This window comes from Grammomys surdaster, unplaced genomic scaffold (assembly GCF_004785775.1).
Source record: "Grammomys surdaster isolate TR1022 unplaced genomic scaffold, NIH_TR_1.0 124160, whole genome shotgun sequence".
Taxonomy (NCBI): Eukaryota; Metazoa; Chordata; class Mammalia; order Rodentia; family Muridae; genus Grammomys; species Grammomys surdaster.
Genome location: NW_021619243.1, coordinates 126,074 through 142,499, shown reverse-complemented (window position 1 = coordinate 142,499; position 16,426 = coordinate 126,074). Strand labels below are relative to the sequence as shown.

At 38.6% G+C, this 16,426-nt stretch overlaps 2 pseudogenes; one reads left to right on the top strand and one right to left on the bottom strand.

The window, feature by feature from the left end:
- Positions 1–16,426, top strand: part of LOC114636461 — a 30,093-nt pseudogene continuing 13,667 nt past the window's right edge.
- Positions 10,067–11,045, bottom strand: LOC114636463 (annotated as a pseudogene).

The following is a 16,426-nucleotide window of genomic DNA, read 5'->3' as shown; positions in this document are numbered from 1 at the left end:
ATGGTCTGGATTTTTACCTTTGGGCTCCTGTATATTCCCAATTTTTGTGCCTTTACTGACAATGAATGCTATGTGACAAGCAAGGATTATTTTTACAATGAAGGTGATGTGACAATTAGTGCATTTTCCCCTCTTTATATTGTGTACACAGGCATTAAAGTTCATGATAAATATATGCCATACAATTTTCAAGACTTTTATACACAGTAAGTACAATTATTTATTCCAAGAGTTCAGAGTTCAGAATTCTTCTGAGTTAGTGGGTACAGTGATTAAAATTACCTTTGGTTTTTCACGCTCCTCCTTTTCCATTCTTAAATCTCTTCAAGTGTATTTTCTTGTGTATTTCTTTTCCTCTTTAAAAGGAACAGTGATAATTTTGATGTTATTTATTTTGCAATTCCCTGTTGTTATTCAATATCCACGATCTTTTGTTTGTCATTCATGTAACACCAGATAATTTGAATATTTTCAGTGTTATAATTTCAGAGTATGGATAAGTTAATCTAAGTATGACCTTGAACTTCTGGTTTTCTTGAAGTCTAGATGTACTTTTGAGTGAGGAGATGATGTAGCTGAGTGAAGAGACTCCTGAGTGCCTAGAATGTTGCTCGAGTGACGAGTACTGACTAGTCACAGCAGCTCATTTCAGAGAGGACTGTCACCATTAAAATTTGTGAGCAATTTCTGTTCTACACATGTCATTGTCTATTTCTTCTTTCTTTTTTTTCATTTCATTGTTTTTGTGTTTTTGTTTTTTTGTCCTAAACTTTTTCATTATCAGACAGATTTTAAATATTTATCCGTTTGTCATATATTTTTTTACTGCTTTTCCTCCTTTATGTTTGAGTGCTCCCAAAATGCTCTATCTGGAAGGGTGGTCACTTAAGGGCATTTTTAAGCTTTTCTGAAATTTGCAATATTAACAAATAGTGTCAGAAAAGTCTGATTTCTTAGGAAAATAATGAGAAGAATTAAGTTCATTCTCTTTATAGATTAGATAAAGTGTGCTTATTCAACGTATATATCTGAAATCTCTATAGATCTATGGAAAAATATCATGAAGTAGAATAACAGACCTTGTAAATGTCTGTGAACATATGAGAAAATCAGTAGGAAGAAAATGGATAGAAAGAAAGAAAACATACTTATGTATGTCAATTGTGCTGAGTGTGACATCGCTGTGTAATTGTTAAATCCTTGGTGGGGTGTTAAGTAAAAAAATCAAAGACAGTAGAAGAAGGAATATGTTCAGAAGTAAAAAAATCAATCATGAGATACTTGGGGTCTTGACATAATTTACTTTGAGACTAACATAGAAAAGATGGCCACAGATCCAAAATTTTATTTTTACATGCCATAATTCATATCTCAATGAAGTAATTCAAGCTTGACACAATTGCTTAAGGATCACAGCTTAAATAACATCACAAATATGTTTCATATGCATAGCAGCCTGAAAACACTGGATGCTGGTGGAACTCCTTCTATTTATTATAATTAAGGCCTCTTCTTACTCTTCTTTTTTTTTAAATTTTTTTATTGGATGTTTTATTTACATTTCATATGTTGTCCCCTTACCCCATCCCCCACCCACCCAGGAACCCCCAATCCCCTCGCCCCTCCTCCTTCTTCTCTGTGGATGTAACCTCTATCTACCCCCCCCCACTCTCACCTCCCCACCCTCAAAATTCCCACCCCCTGGGGCGTCCAGCCTTCATGAGGTCAAGGTTCTATTCTTCCACCTATGCCCAGGAGGGCCCTCCACTCTTACTTATTCAGGCTGAAGCCCTGGATCCCTCCCTAAGTGCTCCTAGGCTGGTGGTTTAGACCCTGGGAGCTCTGGTTGCTTGGTATTGTTGCTCTCCTCATGGTGCCTCAAATCCTTTCAGCTCCTTCAGTCTTCACTCTAACTCCTCCATTGAGAACCTCATTATCAGTTCAATGGCTAGTTGTGAGCATCTGCCTCTGAATACGTCAGACTCTTGAAGACCTCTGAGGATACATCCATATCAGGCTCTTATCAGCATGCACTTCCTGACTTCCACATCAGCATCTACCTTTGGTGACTGCACATGGGATGGATACCCAGGTGGAATGGTCTCCAGATGGCCCCTCCTTCAGTTTCTGTCCCTCACTTTGTCTCCATATTTGCTCCCTTGAGTATTTTGTTGCTCCTTCTAAGAAGGACCGAATCACCCCCCCTTGGTCTTCCTTCTTTATGAGCTTCATGTGGCCTGTGAGTTGCATCTTGGGCATTTCAAGGTTCTGGGCTAATATCCAATAATCAGTGAGTGAATACCATGTGTGTTCTTTTGTGATTGGCTTACCTCACTCAGGATGATAATTTCTAGTTCCATCCATTTACCTAGGAACCTCTCGAATTCATTGTTTTTAATAGCTGAGTAATACTCCATTGTGTAAATATACCACATTTTTTGAATCCATTCCTCAGTTGAAGGACATCTGGGTTCTTTCCAGCTCCTGGCTATTATAAATAAGGCTGCTATGAACATAGTTGAGCATATGTCCTTGTTCTACTTTCAGCAGCCCAGGCACCAATGCACATGTGCATGTGATGTTTTGTATATCATGCTTCAACAGATCTACATGTGGAAAGAGTGTACTTTCAGGCACATGAGCCATAATTAGTTAGTTACCTTTCCCATGATGAATGAAAGGATTCTATCCCATAAAAATTATTCACTTTTATAGTCAAATTTTACATAATCAGAAATATAATAAAAGTAGTTCATTACTGAAAAAAGAATATTTTCACTATAAAATATTAACAATATTTTCTTATACAATTACCAGACATATTTTTCTATGTACATTTATGTTTGTATTATATTTTCCCACGTAAAAGAATAGAAAAATGGAGCTCCTACAAGTTTTCTAGGACAATGCTCTGGTGTCTAATAGTGATCTGAGATTGATTTGTCCATTTTATCTTTTTGTGTCTTAGCAGTGAAAAGATATCTAAATATACCCTGATCCTGAGCACATTTCTCCACTCTTGCCTGAAACCTTATAATTGAAGTTTCTATTTTCATGCATTACAGCCCTGTTATCTTTTCTTCATACACAGTCAGAATGGCCATTGAGTATTCTTGAAATTCTTTGATGAAGGTCTTTCATGTATTCGAGGTGTATTCATCTATTTGAAAAGTATGACTGTGGTGTCTGCTTTATTGTAGTTTGTTATCTACACTTTATTTTTTTAACTGGCACTTGGTTTGTGTTTGCTAGATCCCTTTTCCTCTAGACAATTTATAAAGAAGGTGTGATATACAAAGGTAATTTCCAGCACAGCTGGAAACACAAACACAAGCAGCCCTTCAAGTGTGTACCACCCTCTCTGATGTTAGAGATTTTATCATGATTTGAGTAGGTGAGTGCTGATAGCAGTCATTATCAGCACTGTGGAGAGTTTTCTGCCATTTTCCTCAAACAATCACTTGCAGAAATAAATATAGAATACAGAAAAAGATGTTGAAAATATCTAGACCTTTGTAGGTTAATTTTCTTTTAAATTAACTGATTAAAAATCATTTAATTGTATGATGTTTCAACTTTATCTACTCTAATCGAATGAATAAATAACTCATGAAGTATTCTCTAATTTTCAATGTAAGTTATTTGATGTGGTAAACATTTAGAAATAATATAAGAAATTACTCAGAACTCTACCCTTTTCTGCAGATTCTTCTGCGTGTTCTGTTACTATCATTATTCTCATAAGAATCTTGTATATGGCCACTTAGTAAGATTATATTTGAGTATTTGTTAGCTTATACTTTTATTAAACTATTATTACCAATTTCTTAACAGTTTCTCATATTGTCTAAATCATTTTTAGAATTTTTATTTCATATTTATTGGTGTACAGATTAGTTTTATATCAACTTGACACAAACTAGAGACACTGGAGAGGAGGAAGACTCAATTCAGTAATTGCCTCAGTAAGATCAGGCTATAGACATGCCTGCAGTGTATTTCCTTAATCATTTCTTGATGTGGGAAGGCCCAGTCCATTGTGGGTACGATGCTATCTCTGTAAATGTGGTCCTAGTTCCATAAGAAAGCAAACTGAGAAAGCCACAATGAGCAAATTAAAAAACAACATTGCTCCATGGCCAGTGTATCACTTCCTGTGTGCAGCCCTCCTCTACTTGAGAACCTGTCCTGACTTCCCCCAATAATGAACAGCAATGAAGCATGAGCTAAAAATGCTGCTAAGTTTTGAATCAACTTGCAACATGCAAAAATCATCTGAAAGGGGGGGGGGAGCATCAGTTAAGAATATGTCCCATACGAGTTTGTTGTAGGAAAACCTATTGCATAGCCTTTTGTGGGTGAAGCCATTTTGGGGCTGGTAATCATGAAGTCTATAAGGAAGCAGGCTAAGAATTACATTATGAGAAAGCCAGTAAGTAGAACCCTCTGTGGCCTCTGTATCATCTCCTGCCTCCACATTTTGGCCCTGTTTGATATTCTGTCCTGATATCCTTCAGTGATGGACGATGATGTGGAGGTAATCACTTATTAAAAACTTTCATCCCCATCTTGCTTTTGGTCATGGTGTTTCATCACACCAACTGTAATCATACTAAAGATACCAAATAATGTTTTCCTCTGTAGTTTGCTTTTGGTCATGATGTTTCATCCAATAAATAATAATTCTAACTAAAATACTTTATGTTTTAATAAGTTAATGTGTGTGGGGTTGTGTGAGGTCATGGGATGCTTCATATGTTATTTCACTGCTTTTTTTGTTTTCATTTTTTAAAATTTGAAACAGAGTTTCTATAACTCATATAGCCCTGGAAGTCCTAAAACTTACTATATAGACCAGACTTGCAGTGGTCTGTGTGCCTTTGCCTCCCAAGAGCTGGGACTGAAGGCATGCACTCCTATTCTCAAGGCAACATTTTTGTTTCTCTCTTTCTTTATTTGTTTGCTTGTTTCTTCTTGTCAGGTTCCAGCCTTGACACAGGATTGGAGTTCTCAGCTGGAAGCAGGGATATCTGGAAGGCTCATAATAAATATACACAGGCTACTTTTTGGGTACAAACTGACAGGCAATTTTTCAAGGCTTACATTTTCTCTCTCGTCTCTCTCACTCTCTCCTTTCTTTCTCACTCATTCGCTCACAGCTTAGGGCTGCACAGACTCTGCATTCTCCTGCACACTCTGCTTTTCCCCTGTGTGCTTTTCTTTTCTTGAACTCCCACACTCCTACACACCTCCGTGCATTCCCATTTTACTCTCACACACACTCTTCACACACATCTCACACACATCTCACATACACTTCATGTACTCTCCTTTCACTCACACAGACACTTTCTATACACACCTCACATTCTCTCTTCACTCACTCCACATTCTCTCTTCACTCACTCCTCACATTCTCTCCTCACTCACTTCACATTCTCTCCTCACTCATGCTTCACATGCTCTTCTCATGCTCTCCCACTTGCTCTCTATATGCTCTTTCATTTTTTTCTTGCCCCAGTCTTTTATTGATATTCCTAAGGCAGATAGGAATAAAGACATTGTATAATCATTGCCAAATCAAATTCAAAAGAATAACCACATCCCACAAAGAATTAAGAATTACATTTGTTCCCTAAAGTTTCAAGCTTCCCTATTCCCAGGCCTGTAGCTATAATAATAATAATTGCAAATTTATCATTATTTAAACTTTAACTTTCAACGTATTACACTTCAGAGCTCAGAGCTCCAAGGTCAGCTACTTGCATTTTCCTGTGAAGCTCTAATGGTAAATGACATGGGCAAAGCTGCCAGGCAGTGGCCGGAAAGAGTCAAGTTAACCCTTAACTCAGTAGTTTACTAGCTTTCTACTTATGAACACTGCACACGATGACTCTCCTAAGACTCCCAGTGTTTTTGACTTAGTTTTACTAGTATATAATTTTATGCATTCTATACTTGTTTATCCAGGAACCACTCTTAAATGTTGTGCAAAACTTATTTCATAACTTCAATAGATTTTTCCTTTCTTGGGGTCCCAGTGTTGGCTCTATTTCATTTTCTAATAATTTCTTCAAACTTTCTTTGCAAGTCAAACATTAGTCAGGAACTAACATTATGCAGTTATTGCATTGTTTCCAAGATGAGAACACACAGCATGCACCTGGGCCGTTAGGACTGTGTTATGCTGTCCCCTATGACTCAGTTTTTAATTATTTAAGAATCATTACATCAAGGAACATCTGATTTCACAGAATTCACCAGAGCAGAAGGAGAAAGAAGTAAGAAAGTCAGTATAATAGATATAATAGATAGAATTATGCACACCAGGACAACTGAAAAACATCCACACACAGATGAAACCTATACAGCTGTTGTCCAGGGCTAAGATTAGGAGAAATGAGAACAACTGTTTTTTTACAAAGAGCTGCTGAGGGCTACTGAGATGTCTCCATCCCTGCCTACTGTAGACAGTCCCTTATTTCAGATGGCGGGTCCCCTGGAGGAATGTGTCTCCTGCTTCTCAGGGTCCCAGACATCATCCTCTTTACAAGGAGCTGCCATGGGCTTCTGGGATGTCTCCATCCAGGCTTACTGCAGGCAGTCCTTGTCATTGTATGCTGTTCCCAGCACCTTCTTTCCTTCTTTGACATATGGGTTTCTCGTGTAGTCATGGCTGTCCTGAAACTCTCTATGTACAGCAGGCTAACGTTGAAATCAGAGATCTACCTTCTTTTGCCTATTGAGCAGTGGTATTAATGGTGTATACTACCAAACCCAGGTTCCCTGTTTTTTGAAATAACTGTTTGTTTCATTATCAATTTTCCTGTTTGTTTTCTAAACACATAAACACACACACTAGAAAAAGAGAGACAAAGAATATGGATCTCTATGGATAGTAATATGGGGCAAAAAAAAAAAGAAAAAATGTGACAAGAAAAGAAAAAAATCTGGTCATAAGAAAATAAAGATATTACACATGCTAAAATATATTAAAATGAATGTTTAAAAAAAGTATATAATGCAGATTATAAACTCATTGAATGAAAAAAGGATAAAGTATCAAATAAAATTGTGTTTAATTTAAACAACTTTAATTATCATATATGAATTGTACATATTTATGAAATACCATGTTGGGGAGCTTGGATCCCCCATGCTGCTTCATCATGAAATATGTAGTGGTGATTGCACTGGATAATGTATTTGTAAGACTTTGCTTACACATATGAAATTGTCAAAATGATACATATCATATTTATATATGTGTGCATTTAAATCTATACTGTCTACTGACAAAAACTTTATTTATGTTTCTCGTTTCTCACAATTATGACAAAATGCCCCTCCATTAGACATACTCACTCAATTTTATTTTTGACTTGAAAAGCATTTAATTCTTTTTTCTGTTTGTTTGTTTGTTTGTTTGTTTGTTTGAGACAGGGTTTCTCTGTGTAGCCCTGCTGTCCTGGAACTCACTCTGTAGACCAGGCTGGCCTCGAACTCAGAAATCCACCTGCCTCTGCCTCCCACGTGCTGGGATTAAAGGCGTGCACCACCACTGCCCAGTGAAAAGCATTTAATTCTTTACTAGTTTCACAGAAAACATTTTGATCATATTCACCCAGACCACTCCATCCTCTTCTATCCTCACTTTTGATACTTATCCTCTTACCAAAGGAGCTTGTTTCTTTTATTTTTTTTTTCAGTCAAGTACAGTTTGTGTTCTATAAGTGCTTCTGTCACTGAAACTTTGTTTTGAGTATGGTTGACCTAAGGGTCACAGCAGTGAAGAAATTGACTATCTCTCGCTTTGTGACTATCAAATCTCAATAGTATCCTGGCACAGGGTGTTATTTCATGCCTTTACCCTTCATGTTGGTATTTTGTTTTGTTTGAGCACACATGGTCTAGTACATGTGTAGCAGGAAATTTTCCTGCTTGTTGGGATGTGCTAAGGTGGGAGGAGTAAGGAGAGAAAGAGGAGGAGTAAAGAGAGGAGAAGGAGGAGGAGGAGGAGCTGGGTGAGGCAAAGATGTAGGAGGATGGAGAACCAAGCTTGGACCAAGAACAGTCCTGGGTAACAACTTATATCTAGGTTAGTTAATTGTCTGACGCTTCCAATTGTGTGGGGATCTTATTATTGAGCATTACCAAACATATAAAGCCTTTGGTTAATCATTAAGCATTAGAGTCTCATTTTCTACTGGGTACCTCATGGATGGCGGGATGATCTGGGCTCAGCCCAGCTTTGTGGAGTCAGTGTGGCAGATTTTCAGAGCCATGTCCCATGCTGGTGTCTCGTGGATGCCAGGGCCAGTGATTCTGGCTGGCCGTTTCAAGCTGTGGTGTGCACATGGCCTGTGGCCACTTGTAGGTGTGAAGCACTTCCCTTCAGGGCTCTGCACATTGCAGCCTGAGCTAAGCAGAGCTGCTTCCACATAGATAGTCATGCTGGCTTCAGATGTGCAACTCTTGTGGATTGAAAATATTCTTCTCTTGAGATTAGCCACAGCTTCTGGTATTTACAATCTTCCCACTACTTTTCTGCAGTGATCTCTCAGTCTTGTTGGTAGAGGTATGATGTCTAGCCCATATTTATGGATTAGCACTACATTGTCTATTATTATCTGTACCATGATCAGTAATTGGTTTATGTATTATTTGCCATTTACTGTAAAAAGAATCTATGAGGAGGACTGATGGAAGCACAAATCCATGGGTGCATCAATAAATCATTAGTGGTGGATTTTGTACTTTAGCATAATAAGACTATTAAGCTATCTCTGTGGGTCTATGACTTACCTTATTGCAGAGTCTTGCCATCTTTATAATGTAATGCATGTTTTCTATACTATGGAATGTATCTTATATTAAATCAGACAAAGGTTGGATCCACATGTAACATGTGTGCCCATTTTAGTACCAGATGGCATATCAGGTAAACCCAGTCATTACTGTATCCCTCATAGTTCACAGCTTAGGGAGAATGATGATTTTTTTTCCCTTGGTAGCAAGCATAGAATCTTACATTACTATGAAATCTAGCCAGGAGAAGTAAAGTAGGTGATTAACTGGATGTTTTCTCCATGTTTCATGGTTCAAGAATGTAGTGTCCTCAGCAATGGACTCTTTCGATCAAGTTCTACAGGATCCAATACTGGGTCTTTCATATATATGTATATATATGTACATATATGAAATATACATACAATATGAATATATAAATACAAATATATATTCTAGATAAAGAGTATGAGAGATGCACAATATTAAATTTTCTTAATGTGACTCAGAATGGCTATTCTAATTGTATAGAAGTTCATTGTGATGTACAGACTTAAGTGTGGTGAATTTTGGTTTCTATTGTTTTTGATTTGAGAATTCTTTGTTTTTTGAACTTATGTTAATGTTTTGCTCAATGATTTAAAACACCTTTCCAAAAAATTATGTTCTAGGAGATTTTCCGGAGGGAAGAGTCACAAGGTCTAATGGCATCATGAGTGGGATGGGTGGCTCACTGCTTCCTGTCCATGGAGCGTCACTGGAGGAATCACACCAGTGAGAAATCCCACGCCCAAACAAATCTGATGCGGACTCTTCATCCCTCCCTTCTTGCTCTAGAGGAGCCTGCAGCGCCCTGTCATTTCAGGGGTCAGGAGCAGCCTGTTGGCTATTCTGTGGCAGAATAGAGTCAGGATCCTTCAACAACTCCTTCTAGTTAGTTGATGAAAGTCAGGCAAACTTGATTTTTGGTTGACTGCAGGTGGATCATGAAGAGCATGTCGATGATCTCAGCCAGGACCTGTATGAAGTCTGAAGTGGTTTTCCCCTGAACCGGGAAAGTGCACCGTCAGCATCCTCTGGTCTTTGCCCCCCTATGGAATGAGCCATCCACTGGGTTCTCTTTAGTCTTAACACAGGGTATGGGAGCTGTAATCTGTAAGCCAAGAGGGTCTCAATTTTTCTTTCAAGCATTAAGATTAAGCATTTATCCCTACGCAGAACACACCCACAACTTCCATGTATTGGCCGTAGGTGATTTTTTTTCCCCTTGGGCCAGTACTTATTTTTCGGGCAGTCTATTATTTATCCAGTCAGCAACCATGGTAGCCATCTCCTGGCTAAAACCAAAAACAAAAGCATGTGGTATTCCTTTCTCACAGAGGTAAATATTGCCTTCTGGAAAATCTTTCTTCATGTCTTCATAGTACTTTACCGGACACCAGCCATCTGTTTTATCATAGTAAAACGTAAGCTTAGGTAAATGTTCCTTTATGATGTCATCATCTCTCTTCACTATACGGATCATTCCTTGGCCCCCGAAGTAGGCAGCATTAGCAAGACAGAATGGCTGAAGAATGTCCCTCACAGGAACTACAGTCTCAAAGCTCATTTTTCCCAGGGCTGTTTGAATTATGAAGGACTTTATTATTTCAGGACACGGCTTAAGAAGTAAGTAGCTGATAGCGTAGAGCATATATCGAAACCGGCACAAAGGTGGAGTGGCAAACCTGCCGTTGGGCGATTCAGACATTCGCTCGATGATTGGGAGCAGCAGAAAGGCATGGACGACAGGCAGCTCGGGGGCACGGTCCATCACTTGAAGGGCAATATAGCTGCCTATGGAATGGCCAGTGGGTATAAGGTTCACATCCTTTGGTACATGAGCTCTCAGAAAAGCTACTTTGTGCTCTATTTGACCATGCAGACCATAGATGTCCTCAGTTTTTTGAGCATTTGACTCCTGTGGTGCTGTAAGAATCTTCTTGTCTTTGGAAGTGAAGGAACAGCCAGCATGAGAAATTATCCATACTGGCAAGCGGCTCTTCATCAAAGAGTACAAGGCCATTGCAAATGGCACGTAGAAGGGGGTAATGGCCTTGGTTACCGGGAATGATAAAGATAAGCTGTTTTGGCTTGTTGACACCTTGTTTATCGAAGAGGTTAGTCCAGGGCCCACATTTTATGATCCAGGTTTCAACTCCACCACAGAAGAAGAATTCTTCATGCACAGGAATTCGTTCATCAACTTCCGAGGCCATTTCTGCCCACCCACAAGGTATCTGAGTTGTCTGTGGACATCTTGGCAAAGCTTCACCAGACCCGGAGAATTCTTTTTTATTAGTATTCTTTAATCCTTTTTTACAGTCCAGTCTTCATCCCCCTCCTAGTCTTCTCCCCGACCACTCCCTATTCCATACCTTTTCCTCCAACTGTCTTTGAGAGAATGTCCCTATCCCAACCCTACCCCACCAGACCACCCCACTCCCTGCGGCCTCAAGTCTCTCAAGAGTTACATACATCTTCCCTCACTGAATTCAGACCAGGCAGTCCTCTGCTGCGTATGCACTGGGGGCCTCATATCAGCAGGTATATGCTGCTTGGTTGGTGGCTCAGTGTCTGAGACAGCTCAGGGGTCCAAGTTTGTTGAGACTGCTGGTCTTCCCATGGGGCTGCCCTTCTCCTCAGCCTCCTCCATAATACATTTTTACTTAAAATATTTTCTTTTTTTTTTTTTTTTGTTTTTCGAGACAGGGTTTCTCTGTGTATCCCTGGCTGTCCTGGAACTCACTCTGTAGACCAGGCTGGCCTCGAACTCAGAAATCCGCCTGCCTCTGCCTCCCAAGTGCTGGGACTAAAGGCGTGCGTCACCACCACCCGGCCTTAAAATATTTTCATAGCCACTCTTTGCATTCTTATTTTAGTCTTTCTAGTCTCTCCTACTCTTTATGAGTTCTGTTATTGCTATGATTTCATCCTAATAAATGCAAGTGCATCCTTGCATATTTGTTTTAAATTATGACATACATGAAGTCTTTTGTTTTATTTTATTTTATTTTACTAGAAAAATCCACTTGGTTTAAAAGAAACACACCTCAGGGCATGCAGTCTATAAAGTTCAACAGCTTCTAAGAAAAGGAGTATAGAGGAGGAAGGAACGATGACAAATTTTGTTGTGCCTGCATGCATCATGTATATCGGATATGTGGCATACCAGAAGTCATATGAATGGAAAAAAGAAGTTAGCCAGTCAGTCAATAATTAAACAAATGATTAAGAGACCCCAGATGAAATCATGTGGACAGATGGGACTGATCCTGGATGTCTTTCTCTGCCTTGAAATCATAGATCATGAAACTGATGAAACTATACCTGCACACATCCTCACATCTACAGAAGAGATACACATAACTCATAGATACACACAAAGGTGAAATAAATTGGGGAATGGAATCACATAAATTAATCTCATCAATTGAGAGGCAGAGCCAGGAAGATTGTCATTAGTTCCTATCAGCCAGTTCTATGTAGTGTGTTTCAGACTGCCCTATTAAGAAGTCACAGAAATGACACTTGTGGCAATATATTATTGAATCAATTTTGTGCTAATTTTAAGGTGGATATTGTCACAGGAAAGTGGGTGATTGGATCAAAATGCATTGTCCTATCATAATTGTAGAGGCTTAAAGGCCAAGATCCAAACACAAGAATTCTGATCTTTTTCAAAACTCAGTTGATGGGCAGTTTTTTATTTTTTATACACATGAGAGATAAATAAAGCAATACAAAGATTAATTGGAGTCACAGGAACCATAATCAATGAGTGTAGGAGATTCCTGATCTCACCTGCTTAAAACGCCCATTCTAATTATAGTCACTCATGAGAAGATATTATAATAATGACACAGAAACCTTGGCATTTACATTATAAAACCACTGCAATAAATAGAGAAGTTGTATGGTCTACAGCTTCCTCCTGTGTAATTTTGTGAAATCTGTGCAGGTATAAGTTTAAGAACTACCAGTTTGTTCTGGCTCTTATGTTTGCCATTGAGGAGATCAACAGCAACCACCATCTTCTACCCAATATAACTCTTGGATATGATATCTATAACATTCCATATACTGAAAAGAATATTCTTTATAGTGCCTTTCTGTGGCGCACAGGGATAATCAATCCCCTTTCTAATTGTGACTGTGGACAAAAGAGAAAGTCACCTGCTGTAATCACAGGCCCATCATGGTCAGCATCTGCCCACATTGGAACACTACTACAACTCTACAAAATACCTCAGGTGAGGAATGGGATGTGGGAACTAGGGGACATGTATCCTTTCTTGATATTATAGTTGTCTATAAATGTAAAATAGGGGCACTGGAGTTAATCACCTATGAAAGAAAAGTAAGAAGATACTTTATATTAGACCTATATTTCAATTGCTTAAAATAGAATGAAATAAGAGATGAGTAAGACCAGCTATGTTATTGGAACTGAAGACATATTAGCAATTTTTGTAGAAAACATGTACTGGATTTACAGAATAAGATCATCTTCATCTTGACTGTTTCCATGTGTTTAATTCAATCTTGGATTGTGTCTGATGCCAATGTATTTTCTTATCTCTTCAGGTCACTTTTGAACCTTTTGACTCTCTCTTGAATGACCGAGGTCAGTTTAATTCTCTCTACCAGATGGCTCCCAAGGAAACATCTTTGTCATTTGTCATAGTTTTTTTTGTTGTTTCATTTCAGTTGGTCCTGGGTTGGTTTGACCCTCCCAGATGACCACAGAGGGACTCAGATACTATCAAACTTGAGAGAAAATGTGGAGAGCCATGGCATCTGCATAGTCTTTTTGAAAATGATCTCTGGCACATGGAATATATTTTCCAATGCATTATGCAAAAACACAGAGAAGACTAAGGAATCATCAGCAAATGTTATTGTTATTTATGGAGACATAATTTCTGTACATGGTTTAATGCGACATATTGCGAATGTGTTAGTGACATGGACAGTCTGGGTCTTGAACTCTTTTTTTTTTTTTTTTTTTTTTTTTTTTTTTTTTTTTTTTTTTTTTTTAAAGATTTATTTATTTATTTTATTTATGAGTACACTGTCGCTGTCTTCGGACACACCAGAAGAGGGCATCCAATCTCATTACGGATGGTTGTGAGCCACCATGTGGTTGCTGGGATTTGAACTCACGACCTCTGGAAGAGCAGTCAGTGCTCTCAACCGCTGAGCCATCTCTCCAGCCCCGGTCTTGAACTCTTAATAGGGTGTTGATAGCTATTCTGATTATTTTATGGTTGAGTCATTTCATGGGAGTCTTGTTTTTTCACACCACCATGAAGAGGTGGTTGAGTTTATGAATTTTGTCCAAACAGTTAATCCCTACAAATACCCAGAGGACAATTGTCTTCCTAAGTTTTGATTTTTGTTTTTCAAGTGCTCATTTTCAAAGTCTGATTGTCAGCTTCTGGAGAACTGCCAACCCAATGCTTCTTTGGATTTACTTCCCAGATACCTTTTTGACCCATCCATGAGTGAAGAAGGCTATAATATATACAATGCTGTGTGTGCTGTGGTCTGTAGTCTCCATGAGATGCATCTTCAACACATACAGACACAACCATATGCCAATGGAGAAGAAATGGTATTCTCCCCCTGGCAGGTAATATCCCTTGCTGTGTTTTATTATGTCAGCAATATGGCATTTTTATTATTTCTTAAGGGATTCAAATTGAGCATCGTATGTTTTAGACTATGCTGTCAGTAAGCAAAGGAGAGAATATTGTTTCTCTGTCTGGAGGTCAATGCTAAATCCTGAGTAAGTGTTTTTTGTAAAATGGAGTGCCAGGAACAAGAAAAATAACTTAAGTTAATATTGAATTCATATAACATATGCCTTACAGATTTTTCATAATATCTTGAATCTAAAAAGTTGAGATTTCCCGTATATATTTCTCAAAGCAGAGGATGTAGCAGTGCATCTTTAAGAGATAAAATACACCTGAGGACTACCACAAGGTTATAAAGTGAAGGATCACTTTAAAGTGTACTTCAGACTTTCAGACCATCTTTTTTTTTTTTTTTTGAGACAGGGTTTCTCTGTGTAGCCCTGGCTGTCCTGGAACTCACTCTGTAGACCAGGCTAGCCTGGAACTCTTGAACTCAGAAATCTGCCTGCCTCTGCCTCCCAAGTGCTGGGATTAAAGGCATGCGCCACCACCACCCGGCTCAGGCCATCTTTTTAAGGACAGAGCTCTAAATATATTCCAAAAGTGAATAGGTGGGTTTAACTTATCAACGAAATATCAATTAGCCCAATACATGTGAATTGGTGTCTTGATGGCTTATCTGTGTTTAATTCAAAAATTTATCTTGTAGAGAATGAAACTTTTGGAATTTAAAGCACTTCAATCCAAGTGTATATCAGCATCTTTGATGGCTCCTTTATAGATGCTTTGTATAACATGGGCTTAAAAGAATTGAAGGTCAGGAGCAAACAGTGAGGGTTGTTAGTGTTCCTCAGGAGGGGAAAATATGTCAGTAGGAAAGAAGGCCCTTACATGGTTGTCAGAGGAATTACAAAGTTCTGTCTAACTAGCAGTCAGGTTGGTGCTTCATTTATACAGGTCCCACAGAAGAAAGACAGCCTAATGATTATCCAAGAAACACAGATAATATCACTTTGTCTCCAGACATTTTTGATTATTCATTACATCTCTTGAGTTAGAAGTTCCATCAATTGTGTAAATGTACCACATTTTCTGTATCCAGTCCACTGTTGAAGGACATCTGGGTTCTTTCCAGCTTCTGGCTATTATAAATAAGAATGTTATGAACATAGTGGAGCATGTATACATGTTATATGTTGGAGCACCTTCTGGGTTTATGCCCAGGAGTGGTATAGCTGGGTCGTCAGGTAATGCTATGTCAAATTTTCTGAGGAACCGCCAGACTGATTTCCAGAGTGGTTGTACCATCTTGCGATCCCACCAACAATAGAGAAGTGTTCCTCTTTCTCCACATCCTCACTAACATGTGCTGCCACCTGAGATTTTGATCTTGTCCATTCTGACTGGTGTGTGGTGGAATCTCAGGGTTGTTTTAATTTGCATTTCCCTGATGACTAGGGATGCTGAACATTTCTTCAGGTGCTTCTTGGCCATTCGGGTTTCCTCAGTTGATAAATCTTGTTAATCTATACTACCAGTTTTTGATAGGGTTATTTGGTTGTCTAGAGTCTAATTTTTTGAGTTCATTGGATATATTGGATATTAGCAATCTATTGGATGTAGGATTGGTAAAGATCTTTTCCCAATCTGTTGGTTGCTGTTTTGTCTTATTGACAGTGCCCTTTGCCTTATAAAAGTTTTATAATTTTATGAGGTCCAACTTGTCAATTCTTGATTTTAGAGCATAAGTCCTTTGTGTTCTGTTCAGGAACTTTCCCCCTGTGCATAGGTATTAGAGGGTCTTCCACACCTTCTCTTCTATTAGTTTCTGTGCATCTGGTTTTATGTGAAGGACCTTTATCCACGTGGAGTTGAACTTTGTACAAGGACATAAGAATGGATTGATTTGCATTCTTCTACATGCTGACCTCCAGTTGAACCAGCACCATTTGTTGAAA